The sequence below is a fragment of the Nyctereutes procyonoides genome, unplaced genomic scaffold, assembly GCF_905146905.1.
Source record: "Nyctereutes procyonoides isolate TBG_1078 unplaced genomic scaffold, NYPRO_anot_genome, whole genome shotgun sequence".
In the NCBI taxonomy this organism is placed as follows: Eukaryota; Metazoa; Chordata; class Mammalia; order Carnivora; family Canidae; genus Nyctereutes; species Nyctereutes procyonoides.
Genome location: NW_026575131.1, coordinates 7,735,394 through 7,754,040, shown reverse-complemented (window position 1 = coordinate 7,754,040; position 18,647 = coordinate 7,735,394). Strand labels below are relative to the sequence as shown.

The window sequence follows — 18,647 nt, the reverse complement described above, 5'->3', positions numbered from 1 at the left end:
TGGCTAAAAACAAAACTTGCCAGAAAGAATGGAGTAAGGGTAAAATGGTTCTACAAAATATGTGGAGAATTTTGGGGGAGGGGTCATTTTGACTTGGGGGTAGCAAGGCTTCTCTTGGAATATATATATACCTCCAAGTGTTCCATCCTTTGTGAATTCAGGGACTAATCTCTTGTGGGAAGCCTTGCCCAGCCTGATATTCTCTCTATGCAAATTGGGCATCAATTAGGATGTATCTGGTTCTCAGTATTAGAATTGTTTAGTCAATAAAGTCACAAGTCATTGGCTCCCAGGGTCCCTGGACTTTTCAACTCATGTCTTGCCTCCTCCAATAGTCTTCTCAGAATTGCTTCAGTGCACATGGATCCTACTCTTTCATGTACCACTAGCACCCAAAGCCCAAACTACATGCCCTAAACAGCCTGCTTACAGGGAAGCCCTGGGTTCTAGTCCCAGCTCAGCTCTCTGCTCCCTGTGAGACATTGGCCAAATGCCAGCTACTCGCTGGGCTTCAGTTTCCTTATCAGTGAGGAAGGGGGTTGGAGTCCCCTAGAGTAAGCTCTGGCGGAGCACTCACTCACTAGTCTTTTGAGAGGTTCCCTAAAACAGGGCACCATGTTTCATTCTGTAGCCTTCACCTTCTTTGTAGATTTCACAAAGCAGCAACACATCAAAGCTCTAAATCCTGCAACCTACAAATCAGTTTAGTTTTGCTTAACCTAGAATTTCCCAAACTAACTTTATTTGAACCTTGTTTTGAGTAACATCTATTAACATCTCACAAAACCAGGATTCCCCAGCACCCACTTGAGGAACGCTGGCCCAAAAGATCTCTCAGGAATACCTTCATGTTCTGCCATTCGGCGACTCAGTAAGAATCTGGAGCGTGGAATTTCACTGGGTAACTTTTCCAAAATGTCTCTTTTTCATTTCTGGCCAAGACATAAGGGCACCCTTCTCTAACTCCCATGACAGGTACTGTGTCTAGATCTCTTACATTGTATTGATGGATGTGTCACAGGTTTTTGAGTGAGGGACCAGACCACCGGTATATTTCAGAGCTTGATAAACTCAGTGCCGGAAGCACATAGTGTACACCCCTGAGAATACAGGGGTGAGGATTAAAATATTTAACAAGTGGTATGGCCTTGGCAGTTAGCAAGAGGGACACCGGCTATAAACAATCCATAGGGCTCTCCTGACTATGCTTACCAGTCCAATACCAGCCCTGGTAGAAAGAAAAAAATGAATGAGTTGCAAGACCCGCATAAGAGACTATAACTATTAACTAGAGAGAAAAGGCACTTTCTAAGGCAAAGCCCAGTGCTGTGTTTTCCCCCTTCTGGGCAACTCTGGCAAGGCCTTTCAAGATCTGGGGGTACGGGCAGGGTGGTACAAAGATGATCCCTCACCTCCATGGCCTCAGGCTGGAGCCAAGGCCAGATGAGAAAGTGGGCTTTTCTATGTCCCTCAACAGAGCTGGCAGCAGCTTTAAGATTTCAAATATCCTTCTGAAATCTGAATCTAAAATGGAACATTTTTTTAAGTAAATAATACCCTTGATGTCAGTATTGCTGGAGGAGGCTCAGCAGCATCTAGAAACTCAGAGATGAGGACATGCAGGGAGCCATCAGAGCACAATACAACCCAAGCCTGGGTCTTCTGGTTTCATCCACCAGGCCTCCTGCCTTCAAAGGGTGTGAAGACTTAGCTGGACCTTTTAGGCCTTGGCATAACTGAGAGACACTATTTTCTGATCATACCTGTTAATGCCACAGAAAAATTCAAAAAGGTTACAGGCTGGGGACTCTGCACTGTCATGGGTTTTGGGGATCCTAGGTCAAGGATGAGGGGTGCTGGAGATATGGTGGAGGAGTCTGGTGGCTGAAGGTAAGATTAGAATGGGTCAGGGCCCTCTCTGAGTGACAGGAAGCACCTGATGCCTGCCAAGCTCTGGGATGGGACAGCTTCAGATTTCCATATTGGTTTCCCTCTTCGTCAGGATTTGAAGCAGATACCACCTGGTTTGAGTTACAGAATCCGGCTCATGGCTTTCTGACCTTTAGCTTCTGGGAGGCTTGTGGGGGAGGTGTGAGTCCTTAGGAGAGGCCGGGCCCAGGGCACATGGGGAGGGCTCAGAAGAGAGTGGCCAAGCCAGGACTGGCCTGATGCTTCCAAAACAGAGTTTTCTGCTTTGGGGCAGGAGTGCCCCCCACCCCCACTGCCATCCCATGATACTGAAGCACACTGCAAGGAAGCTTCTCCCCAAGGAGTGGCTACTCTAAGGGGAGAGTCTCTATTGAGTCCTAGCTTACCTTTAACACCTCTCCAGAGCTTGCTAAGTTCTCTAGCAACCAAGGAGAACTGTCCTCCATCGCTGAAAAGTAATGTCTATGTAGAATTTATCAACATTAACAGTTTGCCTTCCTTTTTCAAGTATTTTCACGGTTACTTTCTATTTATGACAGCTGTTACCATTTTTTTTCCATTTATGGTAGCAATAAGGCTTCATTCTAAAATGTATTTTGGTTAAAAAAATAGTTCATTTGAATAAAAACATTAAGTACTTTTCAGTACAGGTGATCACATCTACAGGTGTGGAGAGAGGTATATGAATGACCGAGTCTGGGAAACATTCATCTAGTCCAACCTGCCCACATCACAGATGGGTACACTGAGTCTAGATGGGAGGGGCTTACTCAAGGACACACAGTCAATTAACTGCAAGAGCTGGGATGATGCACTCAGGGTCAGGGTCTCCAGACTCTGCTTGGTCATCTCTTCTTTGTAAAGCCAATCTGTGAACACTTCCCTTAGTGTGGTCTTCACAGTGTAGGAAAAATGTGGCCTATTCTGCAGAGACCATAACTGAGACTTCTTTTTATTCCATGGACCCAGTCATGGAACTGATGTTCAATGGGGATCTGGTAAAAGGGATGGGTCAGTGGGTGGGTGTGTTGGTGGGTGAATGGGTGAGGGAAAAGACAGATAAGTAGATATATGGAAATAAAGATGGAAAGAGAAGGGATGGGATGGATGGATGGATGGATGGATGGAGAGTCACATAAGTGGACAGATGGAAATATGGATGGAGAGACAAGGCGATAGGTGGATGGATGAAGATATGAATGAATAAATTGTTTGGCCAAGGACTTAGGGTATCCCTCCTGTGTTCAACTCATCCATTCATTCTGTTAGAGAACTAGCAAAAATTTCTCTAAGACAAAAGAATTAACGGTGACATTTCAGATACCATGATAGATGAATGGTAGAGAAGGAACACTTTCCTGGCTTTTCCTGACCTCAAGGTAAAGATGAACAACAATGACCAGGGAGGCCAGAGCCTCACTTCTCATTTTGCTTTTGAAATTCACACTCTGATCTTGGATGAATTCCCTTCCTATCCTGGGCCTATGTTTCTCCATGTGTAAAATAAAGGGGGTGAATCCAATGAGTCACACTATCTCAGCATCCTGTGTGCCCCCTGGGGCCTAGCAGAGGCCAAAGCATTCCCAACCATCTCCAATGCTGCCAGCAGGAACTGAATCCATCAGTTGGACTTGGTTTCCTTAAGAGGTGAGCACCTTTCTGCAAAGTGACGTGCTAAAAGCAGTCAGGCAATCAAGTAGCCCCCAGGAATGGAATCTACAATGCCTTTGAAACCAGTGTATTCCATCTTGCTTTGCTTTTGAAACCATGTATTTAAAGGAGAAAACATCAGAAAGGCTGTGACATGAGGTCAAGTCCTTAGTCTCCTAAATGATGGATCCCTTCACATATACAACTGTCATGTGCAGGATTGGATACCCCAGAAGTGAGAAGACAAGGGAAGGGATAGAGGGAGAGCTCAGACCACAGGTCAGCCAGGCTAGGGTGCAAATCCTGCCCTTGACCCTTCTTAGCTATGCAATTTTGAGCTACTTCCCCCATCTCTCTGAGCCTTATCATCATCTTCTTCCAATATGGGGACATATTAGCTGGCTCTTTCCTTTGTTGGATGGTTGTGAAAATTAAAGGTCATCTATGTACACGGTTGGGCTCCACAGATGTTAGCTAATAGTCCTTCCAACCTGTGAACTGTAAGGAGATCCTAGATCTTGTCCAGTAGGATTTGTCCCCCATGGGAAACATGGGAATGGATGTTTGTTCATTTACTAAGGTAACTAAGCATCTACAATGTGCTAGGCCCTCTCCTCCGCTCTGAGGACTCAGTGGTGAGCTAAGGCAGCCCAGTGTCTGATCTTGTGTAGTTTAAAGTCTGGGAGAGGAGGTGGGGAGATGATCATTTACCAACTGGTCATTCAAATAAATGTGAAGCATAACTGAGATATGTTTTGTGAAGGAGAAAGTGTGGTGGAGGAGGGGCTACACCGTGGAGACCAATTTGTTCTGGGGCAGAGTTGTCAGGGAAGTGACTTGAGTTGAGACCTGGAGGACACACAGGCAGTGAGCAGGTATAGGTGTTGGAGGTGGGAGAGTAATGGGGACAGGTAGAGAGATTTAGCAAGTACAAAGGCCCTGTAGCAGAAGGAGCTCCGTGTGTTCAAGGATCAGAAAGGAAGCCAGTGTGGCTGGAGCACAGATCATGGAAAGCCGAAGATGTGGACAGGGGCCTGACCACCCAGAGACTCATGGGTCACATCAGGGTTTTCAGTTTTTTTCCTGGGGAAATGGGAAGCCATAAAAGGGCACAAAGTCAAAGAGTAAGGTGCCCAGTTACTGCAATGTAGAGAATGGATATAGGGAACCCAGAGGGGAGGCTACAGGAGTAAGGCAGTCATGACACTGTCCAGGCAAGGAACAACAGTGTACCTGACTGGGTCGTGACCAGAAAGTGGAAAACAGCCAGGAACAGCTCTCATCCAAGCTTTGGCAAGTTACGAACAAGCAGGGGAGTGTGCCTGTGAGGTCTACTAGGACCTTTCCTGTCCCTTTCAATGTGGTCTCTTAAGACACTAGCACTCAATGTCAGCCCCATGGACCAAGGCAGGTCCTCCACAGAGGCCTTGGTGCGGGACAACTTTGCTGGATGTCCATGCAGTAGTTAAGGTGATGCCATTTACAGTGCTCACAGAGACTCTACAGTTTACAACCACCTTTCACAGCCTTTAACTTACTTGATCCTCACAGCCCCCGTTAATATGAGAGAACTCCAAACCATAACTTCTTTCCTGATTCTCTCTTGAAGAACAAAAACATTAAGACCCATAGTAACCACTGCTGTACAGTTGATTCTCATTATTAGCAGTAGTTAGGTCTATAAAGTCTCCATGAACACTGAATTAGTGAAGACCCAACCACTACTCTCAGGAAAATACAGGGTGAGGTTCCTGAGAGCCTCTCTCCACAGTATTTTCATCAACTGATTAATACATACCTTTGTTTTGTGGGTGTTTCTGTATAAAGACACCTTATTCAATATCTACCACAGATTTGTTAACATTAAAGTCATGGCCAACAGCACTGTAACTCAGGCTTGTGAGTGAAGACTTCCAACACATGCATTTTCTCCATAAGACACACCACAGCCTTCTGGGCTTGGGAACACTAGACAGCGCTTCAGCACTGCACTTGGGGACCCTTTTAAACAGCAGAGTCACCAACAAAAAGTGCAAAAACGTGAAAAACATGGCACCACGTAGACCACGGAAAAGCCCAGTTGTTGCCATACAAGAGCTGAACCCAGAAAGTAGGGGGACACCTTGTTCAAGCTCAGGTAAGAATTTGTGCACTGGGGGGACTCAAATTTTCGTTGCTCTGCAAGTATCTTCAAATGACTGCAAGAGTACCCTGAGTATCAATTTTGGGGTTACAAATAAATTAGTAAGTAGGTGAATTTAATAAACAACCTGGAATCTGTGAAGAAAGAATGAGGATTGACTTTATTTACTGTTCTTTGGCTGACTTCACACATTTTCACTGAAGGCCTCCCATGTGCTATATGCCCCCCTTTGAGTGCTGGGGCAGGGAGTACAGAGCCTACTCATGGCACTGACTGACTCTTTATTTGTTGAGCACCTGCTGCAGGCCAGGCATCATACAGTCTTGCCACAGGCACCATCTCGCCTCCCCACTCTGTGGTAAGTGCTGCTATTTGTCAGAGGAGATGGTAGCAGGAGGCGGGGCCCACAGTTGGAAAGTGGCCCTGTGGGAATGAAAACCAGGGGTGCTCCCTCCAGAGTCCAGCTCCACACCCCACACCCCATACGCCTAAGCTTCATCTGCACACCCGCATTCTAAAAACTGTTTTCACACCAGATTTCTTAAAACTCTGTTCATTTTCCTCTTCCTGCCAAGTAAGCAGTTAAACTCACAAACTATATTAATCCCTGGCATAAGTTCATTTAAACAAAATATTGCCAAGCAACGAAAGGCAGAAATCCTCTTATGACCCACATGGGTATCAATACTGTGCATTGAGGGAGGGCTATACTTCTTAATATGTGATTGCAAACACACCTGAATCCTGGACAAAGAGTCCAGGCAGGAAGAGAAGATAAGTCCCTATCCTGGGATGGAATGACCCCTTGCCATGGTGGTGGTGGGCGGGGGCTGCCGTTGGCTCTCTGGTTTCACTGTGAGTCTCCTGGATCCTCATAGACAATGAAAGGCAATACTCAGGTGCCGGACGCTTTTCAGTGAAAACCAGCTTTATGATCCTGATTATTTAACTTCCCCAAGTCCCAGACAGTGCATTTAAGGCTCTGTAAAACACTTTCACATTCATGGCTGATTCCACTTCCCTCTAATTGAGAGGTAGGTGGTGACAATATCCCAGTTTAGAGATGAGGACCCTGAGACCCAGGGGAGGGGGGATTTACTTGCCAGCGTCACATAGCTGAGCAGGAGACAGAGTGGGGATTGGATTTTATCCTTTGTCTCCCAATGACACAGTCTCTCAACTATGTCCTTGGGTAGAGAAACGATGGTTTCTTCCTTTGAGCTGATAAGCTGTAAATGGGAAAATGTGTTTCAGAAGGAACAAAGCTGAAAAGGAGGGGAGTAAGTGGTGATCTGCATTGCATCTAGGCCACATGGGTTGGTTTGGCACCCCAGCTTGCCGTGTGTCAGGTGCATATCCCGGTGCAAGTTATTACTCTGTGCCTCAGTTTCCTTGTCTGCAAGTCTGGAAAACAGTATCTGCCTCAGACAGTGGTTGCAAGGATTAAATGAGTCAATATTTGTAAAGTGCTTAGCACAGAGTTTGCCATTTGGTAAATGCTATATATAAATACTCATTAAAAATGTAAAAAATTAACCTACAGGCATAAATCAGAAGGGAAAAAGCATTTGCCAAATTTGTTGTTACCCAGAACTTTCTATTTCTTAATTCAGTTGAACTACATGTTGATTTCTTATAACTAATATTACTATTAATAATCAAGTGGCAATTCCAACTTTCCTACCTTAGGAAACTCAGATAGGTACAGAGTTGTACTAAAACTTTGCTTGTAAATATTATTAACCCATTTTATAGATGAGGACTCCTGAAGCTCAGAGAGGTGAAGTGACTTGCCCAAGGTCACACAGCTGGTAAGTGGCAGAGCTAGGATTCAAATCCAGCTCCACCCAGCAGTAAGGCCTGTGTTATTAATCACTCTGCCTCCAGCTGAATCAGTGGTACCCAAGCTCCTGTTAATTAAGACGGGTTCCTGGAGGTCCAGGCTTTGGGAGAGAAGGTCTTTGCCAAGGGACTGCTATAGACACAGTGGGACAGACCATATTCCCACCCCCAGGCTGGGAGAACCAGGGCTCCACACACCATGAATGGTGTGCCCTCCCTCCCTCCTGGGTCCCTGCAATCTGAGTAACATGAGGTAGAAATGGCTGAATGTCAAACATAGCTTCAGGATTAAAATTGCAGACCACTCTTTGGAAGATGCCAGAAGATTTAATAGCAGTGCTGTCAATTTCCCAGCATATTATAGGAAAAGTCTCAGGAAGGCTGTATCTTTTACCCTAAGTGGTTTGTGTTCAAAACTAAAATATTGTCCCACAGATCCAGAAGAGAGTATGGACTTTGAAGTCAATGTGAAGTAGGCTCACAAGGTCCCCTGCTTGGACCCGGAGACTCAGTTTTGAGGCCTGGCTCAGCTACTACCTTGCTGTGTGATCTCAGAAAAATCCTTTCCCCCTCTGTGCCTCATGAGCAGTGGGCAGCAGCCTTAGATAGACTCTAACCTGCAGATGATTTTTTTTTTTTTGGTTTGGCTTAAAGAGAGCTTTAAAAATCAGAAAAATTATATATAAAAGTGCAGACTTCTCGATTTTCTTAAAAATGGGAATACTTGGCTCCTGGATCCCACATTCCTACAAGGCTGATTACTGGATGGCACTGAATTGACTATTTCCTTAGCAGGGCCACAGTTCCACCACCCCCTCACTGTTACCCCTACCTTTCCATAGCATAGCACTTGCCTGGCCCTGGGGACATTTGAGCTTGCCACCCCTAGGTGAGGTCAGTATTCTCTGTGGGTCCTTCAAGTACTAATGTCCACTGGTTTCAAGAGTGTCCCTCCACATTAGCTGTCATTGTTCTGAGGCCCAGTTGGGACAGGGACCTTACTTCCCTCACCCTGGTTAACCCAGGGCCTGGCCTATGGCAGGTGCTTCATAAATTTCAGATGAAATACTTTGAGACTGTGGTAAGCTGGAATGAGAAGTGGATGAGTCAGGAGGGCCTGGCTTTGAGCTCTGGCCCTGCCACACTGGGACACAGAGCACTGATGAGTCCCTTCCTCTCTCCTAATCCTGCTTTTGCATCTAAAGATGTCTGCCAAGCCCCCTGCAGATGGCTCAGCTGACAAGGCCCTGCAAAGTCTAGGACATTGAGGTCCTGGCTTGGTCCCCCCAATGTCACTGGGCCCTTGTGCAGTGACAGCGCAGGGACAGTGAGGCCCTGATCAGCTCCCCTGCTGCCTGGCTGGAGGGCACAGCACTGCCATGAGCCCCACTGGGAGCTGCGGGCTCCTAGGGAAAATGAGGGCATTTGATGCAGGTAGTAATATCTTTGAATGGTTTCTGACTGGGCCCTCAGAGGCTCTAGCTGAGTCAGGGCCCCTTGAAATGAAGATGATAAAAGGCAAGGATATGCAGGGGCTGGTTAAGACCAGGGGCCCTGAGCAATATGTTTGTGGGGTTGGAACCATCACTTTGCCACTTCCCAGCTGTGTAACCTTGGTGGAATGACAGCCTCTGAGCTTCTCTCCTAATCACTATCCTACAGGGTGATTGTGAGATTTAAATGATTAACATATTGTATGCTTCATAAATGCTATTTCTACCCTTCTCCTGCTTCCCAAATGTTCCTGCGGTACAATGATGGAATAACGTAGGATAGGATTCCCTCCATCTTATATTTGCCACCCCTCCCCAGAAACAATATACTTTTCTTTTTCCAAATCCCACCCTCTGGAAACCTAATACTGATGATTCATTCTGTGAGGTCAACAAGTTCTTGTTTATTCATAGACATGGACCAAGACTGAGCCTTATCAGCCTTAACACTTTAGCATGAATTTGTTCAAATCAAATGACTTCTTTCCTGAGGGTAAGATATGGGGAGGCGGATTGTGATGAAATGAGGACACAACATGGAAATACCGACTCTTCATACAACGTGTATTCTTGGGCATCTGCCAGCAGTCACATGAGATTCTCAGTCCAACCTCCATACTAATGTCATGGCAGGATAGCCTGGTTGTTGTCCACCCAACAACCCTTCACCTCTCATTCTCCATGCTGCCAAGACATAGCAGAGACAGGAAATGCCTGACACTCACTTTCTCACACTCCCTCCCAGCTAAGGATACCTTCTGACCCATCCTTTAAGACTTCTGCTAGAGGGATCCCAGAAAAGGTTTCCCTCCCCAGTCCAAAGAGAGAGACACACAAGGAGAACCCTTCTTCCTTGCCCTCTTCTTCTTATCTTTGGATATTTCCCTGTAAGGAGGTAAGACTTGAAGCAATGGCAGCCATTTGGCAGCCATGAGACTGACACAATGAGATGGCACTGGATCCTACTGAATCAGCCTGGGGAACTTCTTCTACCAGGCATTGATTACTTTAGTACTTCCTTATGTGTTCCATTACCTGCAGGTGAAATGCTCCCTCCTCATGCTCAAGACAGCTGAAGCCATGTGACCTGATTATAGTCAACTTGGTATTAGTTGGCAGTGATGGCCACATGGCAATACCCTGGCTTCCATGGTTTCAATATCTAACATAGCACTGTATCCCAAGGTGACACTATTGGGGTTCTATTCAATTCAGCCTGGGAGATATTACCAGGGGTGGCCCACTCCGCCACTCAAGAAGTAGACCTTTCAGGGTCTCTTATGGATGCACAATGCCAGCCCCTGATCCCAATCAGCCTAATGATTTCTTAATGCCAGAGTCTCAGGAACCTCTCTCTATGGCCTTGAGGAAACATATCTTGGGGGAGGGGGTCATTACTACCTAAAAAATATATATATAAAACATCCCTTTTGGAACCTCTAATCATGGTCTTTGAAGGCTGAGAGAACCCAGCACAGCCCATGTGAGTCATCCCCTTGCCTCCAGAGGGATGGCCTGTTCTCTCCAAGTAAGTATACATGATTGCCTTCTGCATCCTGACCCCATGTCAGGCCAGCCAGTTCACCCAGAAGGACCCTTGCCCCCACAACTAAGTATCTCCTTTGTGCACCTCCTAGGACCTAGAGCTCCATATGCCATACCTTCTATGTAAGCCTTTGCCCTCTGTCAGAATAAAAACTGCTTCACTCTTCCTAGGAATGAACTTCAGATCACTCTTTCAAGGGGCAGGTTTGGTGGGGAAGCCTTATTATACACAGAGTCAGGGCTCTTTGTCAGAAGGCTTAGAGGTTTGAATTGGGTCTATCAGGAAGACAAAACAGTGTGTCACTCAGCTTGAGGCTATCACAAAGGAGAGGGAGATGACCCCTCGCATGGAAACTAGAGGGAGGCAAACTATCTGATGGAGAACAGAGCCTTTCAATGCTCCCAGGATCGTGAGCTGAGCATCCACAGAAATCAGTGAGTACCCACTGTCCTCAGTGTGTGGGAGGTGATAGGGTGTGGTGGGGACTGGGGTAGGGGGGCAGCTTGAAGAGTGCCCACCCTTCAGCTCAGGGTTGCCTGGGTTTCTATGTGTTCAAGAGAAGCTGAAAATCCAGACTTTTCCATGACATCACTCAATTTGGGGATTTTGGCAACTAATTCCAGTTTAAAACAGCAGGCAGGATAATGCAATGTACACAAAATTAGACATGTGTCCACAGGATTAGCCTAAAGACCTCCAGTTTGGAGGCTGTGGTTTAGAGTTTTGGTGTTTAGTGCTGTAGGTCAAGTAATCAGGAAGCAGCTTTAAAAGCTACATGTGGTCCCCCTCCCTTCACCAATGACATCCTGAGGACACAAGGCAATATGACTTTCTGGCTCTTAGGTATGTGCAGTAGTGAGGTTTTCCCACTACACTCACGTGCCATTTCTTGCCATGTTCTGAGACCATGAAGCCCACCCTACCCCCTTCCCCCAAACTCTCCAGTGTTCTGAGCACTTGGGATTGCAGGGACAGACAAGAATTGGAGGCTGCTGTCTAGCACAGTCTGTGATTTGGCCTTGGTGGAAAATTCCACCAGCTCCTCCCAGGTAGCATTTTGCATACAGTGACGACACAGCATCCACAGGCATCCTTCCATAAAGCCCTGCTCTTCCCTGACAAGGATGGCGCTCTCTCGGTCATCCTCATTGATCCCTGCCAGCTTTGCACTGACCAGGCAAGGCAGGCCTCTGCAAATGGTCCCCTGGGGGGTGTTTCGCTAAGTGCTCCCCGGCCCCAGCTCAAAGAGATTTCTGTGTGCAAGGAAGCTATCACGGTGGCTCTAAGTCACTCCTAGGCCTTCCTGCTGGGCTTTCTGGGGACATGGGCAAGGCCAGAGGACCCCTCAGAGCCATCCAGGGCCTCAAAACCTGCACAAGTGCTCAGAGACACAAACTATGCCACTTAGCATCTAGGTGGCCTCCCACAACTATAGATCCTAAGAAAGGCATAAAAGTCCTCGACCTGCTGACCCCACAGGGGTCAGACTGTGGATGAGCCTGATACAAAACTGCCGCTCTAATATAAAGGATAATTTGTCTTCCTGTGGCCCTTGAATGCTGGCTGGCATCAATTCCCCTGCTCTTGCCAACACAGTGACAAGTGGCTTTGCTCACCCAAACACTCCCTGCTTCTAAGTGCCAGGGACCTGCAGACAAAAATGTGAAGTGACAGCAGGGGAGGCTGGGCCACTTCCCAGGAAATGTACAGGGCTGGTCGTGAAGGGCTGGCTCCCTGTGTACACCACCTTTCCATGTTGGAGGAGGCTGGGAAAATGAGCTCACTCAGGCTGATGGCCCCAGATGCCTAAGACCCCAGGGAGATTAGGAAGAACTTCTAGAAACAGGGATTGCTCTAAAAAGTGAAGCTGGTCTATTGCTTTCCTGATTTAAACTGCTCATGGGACTTCTGCTTCCAGTCAAGATGGAGTAACATAAACCAGCTTATTCTTGTACTTGCAAAAAAACCTGAAAATGGGTAAAACATACAAAATTATTTGTTTGCAATTGGACATCAGACAATGGTCAGTGATAACTGAGTGGTGGCAAATAAGAGGTGACCTTAGTGATTGCCCCAGATTACTGCCTGAGAGGTTTCCAGGGCACAGCCCAGGAGGAGGAAACCAGGTAGAAACCAGTGAGCTCCCCGAATTGAGGAGACAGAGCTGAGAGTCCAGGACAGAGCACTGGAGAGACAAGAGGGTATAGAGCAAGCTCTCTGGAGATCAGGAGATGGACCCCCGCCAGTATTCAGTCGAGTAGTGATCTGGCCTAGATGTGAAGAGGCCAGGAAAAGAATCATCTGATTGGGTAAGAAGAATAAGGTCTGCTGTCACCAGCCATACTGGCAACCCTCAGGATTCATGGACTACTGAGTCAAGCACCCAAGAGGGTCTTGCTTCAGTAGGAGTGAGTAACTGGCCATGAAATGAGCACTGCTCTGGTCTCATCTAACAAATATGTAAAGAAGACCACCCCACTCCTCAAGTCAAACTGCTTCCAAGTAGCTTAACTGTGTCTCAGACAAAGCTCAAGGACATGGACAGGGATACAACAATATCTAGTACCCACCAAGGTAAAAAGTATCTGGAAACCAATAAAAAATGATCAGGCAGGCAAAGAAGTGGGAAATCATGATCACAGTGAGATGAACAATCAATCAGAGTGGACTCAGATGCTAGAATGGGTAGATAAGGATGTAGTAACAGTTATTATAAACTGGATTCCATATAGTCAAAAAGTCAAACAGAGATAAGACATAAAAAAGGCGTTAGTCAACTTGTAAAGATAAAAATCATAATGTGTGAAATGAACAAAACATTGAATGAGACCAGCAGCAGATCAGAGGGTGCGAAAGGAAGGACCAGTGAACATGAAATCAGTAATAGAAACTACCTGAGACAGAACATAGGAGAAGAGAGAATAAAAAACTGAACACAGCGTTGGTGAGCTGTGGGACAGCATTAAGTGACCTCACACACTTGTAACTGAAATCCTCAAAGGAGAAAAGGGGAAGGAGTGCAGAAAAAATATTTGATGAACTAATGGCTGAAACATTCCCAACATTTGATGAAAACTATAAACACCCCCAGCCCCAGCAAGCTCAATGAACCTCGGGTGCAAGAAACACAAAGAAAATTATACCAAAGTTCAGCAAAATCAAATTTCTTAAAACAAGTGATACAGAGAAAATATTGGAAGAAGCCAGAAAATAAAATATAAATTATATACAGAGAAAGAGGTAATGATGACAGATTTCTCATTGGAAACAATGTAAATGAGAACACAGTGGGGACGATATCTTTAAAATACAGAAAGAATTGTAAACCTATGAGCAAAAATATCTTTCAAAAAACAAAGGCAAAATAAAGACATTTCCAGACACATAAAACCCAAAAGAATTCATTATCAGCAGAATCGTACTATAAGAAATGTTAAAGAAAATCTTTCAGACAGAAGGAAAATGATACCAGATGGGAATACAGACACAAGGAATAAAGAAGCATTGTAAATGGGAACCACATAGGCAAATATATAAATTTTTGAAAATTATTCAAAACTTTATAAAAGATAGTGATTGTTTAAATAAAAATAACAAGAGTGTAGTGCTTATAATATACACAAAAATAATGTGCATGACAAGAAGTACGAAGGTTCAGGGGAGGAAAATAGAAATCCACCATTATAAGGCATACTGTGTGCAAAGTGATACCACTTGAAGATAGGCTGGGATAAGTTCAAGATCTATTCTATAAATCCTAAAGGTACCACTATATCAACAAAACAAATAATTAGAGTTAATAAACTAACAAAGGAAATAATATAGAATTAGACATTCCATCAATTCAAAAGAGAGGAGAAAAAGAAGAAAAAGGAAACAAAGGCCAGATAGAATGAATGGTGGCATAAGACATTTAAAGCTAACTGTGCCTTTGATCTCAATAAATGCAAGTGGTCTAAGCCCCTCAATTAAAAGGCAGATTGTCAAACTGGATTAAAAAGCAAGACACAGGGGTGCCTGGGTGACTCAGTGGTTGAGTGTATGCCTTTGGCTCAGGTCATGATCCTGGGGTCTTAGGATCGAGTCTCACATTGGGCTCCCCAGAGGGAGCCTGCTTCTCCCTCTGCCTATGTCTTAGCCTCTCTCTCTCTGTCTCTCATGAATAAATAAATAAAATCTTTGAAAAAAAAAAAGCAAGACACAACTATATGCTGCCTACAAGAGATGCACTTCAACATAAAGTCACAAATATGTCAAAAGCAAAAAAAAAAAAAAGGAATAAAGATATACCACGTTGACACTAATCAAAAAGTGGAGTGACTACATGAATATCAGACAAAGTAGATTTCTCTGCAATTATGCTTGTAAAGAATATCAGGGAAAAAAGAAGGACCTTTCACAATGATAAAGGAGTCAATTTATCAAGAGGACATAATAATTGTAAATGTTTAAGCTCCTAGCAAGAAAGCTTAAAATACACAAAGCAAAAACTGATAGAAATACTAGGATAAATGGACAAATTCACATCATAGTTAGAGATTTTAGTACTTCTCTCTCAGTAACTGATGGAATAAGGGACAAAAATGGGAGAACAGTTCCACAACTATAAGCAAAGACCCAGGCAATTATTTCTTAGATACACTACCAAAAGTACTATTGATGAAAGAACAAGTTGATAAATTGGACCACATCAAAACTTAAATTTCTACTCCTTGAAAGATACTGCTAAGAAAATGAAAAGTCAAGTCACAGACAGTGAAAGTATCTACAGACTATAGGTATGATCAAAGATAACTGCCCAGAAGATAATAAGGAATGCTCAAAGTACAAAATGGGGGAAAAGTTTGATCAGACAATTCACCAAAAAAGATATACAGATAGCAAATAAACACTTGGAAAAATGTTCAGCATCACTAATCAGGAGGCAAAAGCAAACTAAAACTACTACCCAGGTATTAGGACAACTAAAGCGAAAAAAAGAGTCATGATACCAAGTGTTGGTGAGGATGAGACACAGCTGGAATTCTCAAAACCTGCTGGTGGGAATATAAAATGGTACCATCACTTTGGAAAACATCTGAGTAGTTTCTTTTTTTTTTTAATTTTTATTTATTTATGATAGTCACAGAGAGAGAGAGAGAGAGGCAGAGACACAGGCAGAGGGAGAAGCAGGCTCCATGCACCGGGAGCCCGACGTGGGATTCGATCCGGGGTCTCCAGGATCGCGCCCTGGGCCAGAGGCAGGCGCTAAACCGCTGCGCCACCCAGGGAACCCCTGAGTAGTTTCTTTAAAAGTTTATTACACACTATGATATCATCCAGCAATTTCACTCTAAGTATTTACCCATGAGAAAGAAAACTATATGTTCACACAAAGATTTGCACATAAATGTTGACAGCAGAATTATCTGTAATATTCCCAAATAGGAAGCAACTGAATTGCTCATCTCTAGGTGAACAGATAACTTGCTGTGATATATTCCTACAATAGAATACTACTCCGTTGGAATAAAATGAAATGAAATATTATCTGCTATAGTATGGAGGAATATTAAAATAATTATATTGAGTGAATGAAGCCAGCCCCGTTCACCAAAACAAGTGCAAATTGTATCGTTCCAGTTATATAAATTTCTAGAAAATGTAAGTTAATAATTTATGGTGACAGAAAGCAGATTAGTAGTTTGTTGGGGATGGAGGAAGCAGGAATGGCTACAGGGAGGGGGCAACAAAGAGACACAAGCAAATCTTGGGGAGTGATGGATATATTCATTACTGATAGAGGTGACAGTTTCATTGGTGTATACACATGACAAAATCTATCAAATTGTACACTTAAATATGCACAGTTTATCATACATCAATTATACCTCACATAAGCTATTAAAATAATTTTAAAAATTAAAAAAATAGAAATTTCTTCAGGGAGTCTGTACAGCCCTTAAGCTGGAGCCCAGATTCCTACAAAAAGAGCATGCAAGACCCTGGGCAGGCAATGTGTCACCTACTGCCCTTTCCAGCCTCATGGTGGCTGTTCCCCAGGCCATTGCCACTACTACCTCCCCATCAAACCTTAAATGCCAGCCTCTATTCGTGCTCAAACTTTTACTTCTCCAAGGCAGTATATCTAGTCTTGTCTCCAGACTTTTTGTATTTGCTCTTCCCTCTGCCAGGTACAACCTTCCTACTTGCAGATTCACCTGTTAATCCTCAGTTCTGGAAGCCCCCATTAGGTAACCTTCTGGGTTCTCACACTTACCAGTCTGTATTATAATCACTCATCCAATTCACCTCTCATATTAGGTCTCAATCAGTATGTGTTCATTAAAAGAACCACCTCCTACCCCAGATTATGTGCTCTATAAGGGCAGGGCACAGGTCTAGTGGGTTTATGTTTGAATCCCTAGCACCAAGCACACCCACAGAGAATTTAATATGTGCCAGACCCAGTTCTTAGCACTTTGCAAAGATTGTTTAATCTTCATGGCATATCTCCAAGGTAGACAAAATTTTTATTCTAATTTTGCAGATGATAAAACTATAGCTCAGGAAAGTTGAGTAACTTGCTCAAGTTTACATAGCCAGAAACTGGGGCAGCCAGCACTTGAACTCAAGTGATCTAGCTCTTAATGACAGTGCTATGCTGCCCCGAAAGTGAACACATAAGAATTGCAGAAGCTTCACATATTAGACCTCAGAATGGTTTTGGAGTCATCAGGTCCAACCTCTTAAGATGCTCTGTGGTTCTGGAGGGCCTGCCTCCTCTCATATCAGGTTGGGCAGTGGACCCAGTTAATCAGGTCATCACACACCCATAGCCATGGTGGTTGGTTAGGAATGGTCACATGACCCAAACTTGATTGGCCAGGTTAAATAAAAGCTAACTTCAGGACTTTGGCTAGAGGTCTTGAGCAAAGGGCACTTGTTTCCTTTGGGGTCCCTGAGCTGGTGGTATATAAGCTTGGATCTGCTGGGGCGTATCTTTAAATATTATGAAGAGACACAGAAGAAACCACAGCTGATAGCTGGAGGCAGACAAATCGGTGGCATTAGAGTTGGTGCCCCTGGACCCAGCTTCACCTGAAACTATACAATTTTAGTTATGAGAACCTATATATTCCGTTTTTAAAATTCACAAGATGGTGGGGTGTCTGGGTGGCTCAGTTGGTTGGGTGTCTGCCTTTGGCTCAGGTCATGATCCTGGGGTCCTGGGGTTGAGCCCCATATTGGGGGGGTCCCTGCACAGTGGGAAGTCTTCTTCTCCCTCTCCCTCTGCCCCTCCCCCTACTCTCTCTCAGATGAATGAATAGAATCTTTTTAAAAAATAAATAAATAAGATAAAATTCACAAGGTGGACTTTGTACAACTTGCAAAAAAGAGTGATCAAATAATGACACAGAGTAGGGCACTACTAACAGAAACTAATGCAACAGGCCATTGAGTATTATAGTAGAGGACACTAAAGACTCAGAATCTCAGGGCTGGAAGAAATCTCAGGATTCTTAGTGGCCACTATGCTAATCATCATACCTATGAGCAACATCAAGGCCATTTGACTTGAGAAGCATGTTTTCTAAACCAGTGTTATATCCTGCACCCCTTGTTCTCTCCATACCTCCCTGGGAGACACACGGGTGGTGCTCAAAGATTGCTGCTCTGAGTCAGCTTCAACTAGTACAAGGGGAATGCTGAGGAAGTGTTGTGGCATCCTGTTTTACAGATGGGAAGCTGTGCAGACTGGGAAATGGGCAGAAACCCACATGTCACATCATCCTCTCCACCTGGCAGCTGCAGCAGGCCCAGAGGACAAGACAGAAAATTCCAAAAGTGACCTGTATCATATTTGTCATCAATGCTTACTTGGGAACAAACAAGGATGGAGAAGCAGCATCTCCTTATCCAGATGTACGTCTTTGGTGGGGAGGTGTAAAGAGGGGTCTTCATCTTGCTCATAGGGCAGTAAAGACCACAGGGAGAATCTTACACCACTGGCCACCTCTTTGATACCAGGCACAGATTTAAAACACTCACAGTCAACAGTCAC

General features: G+C 44.6%; 1 protein-coding gene across 3 annotated transcripts in view; it reads right to left on the bottom strand.

Annotated features, from left to right (window-relative positions):
- Positions 1–18,647, bottom strand: part of ATP2B2 (ATPase plasma membrane Ca2+ transporting 2) — a 375,363-nt gene that overhangs the window by 295,177 nt on the left and 61,539 nt on the right. The window lies entirely within an intron of this gene.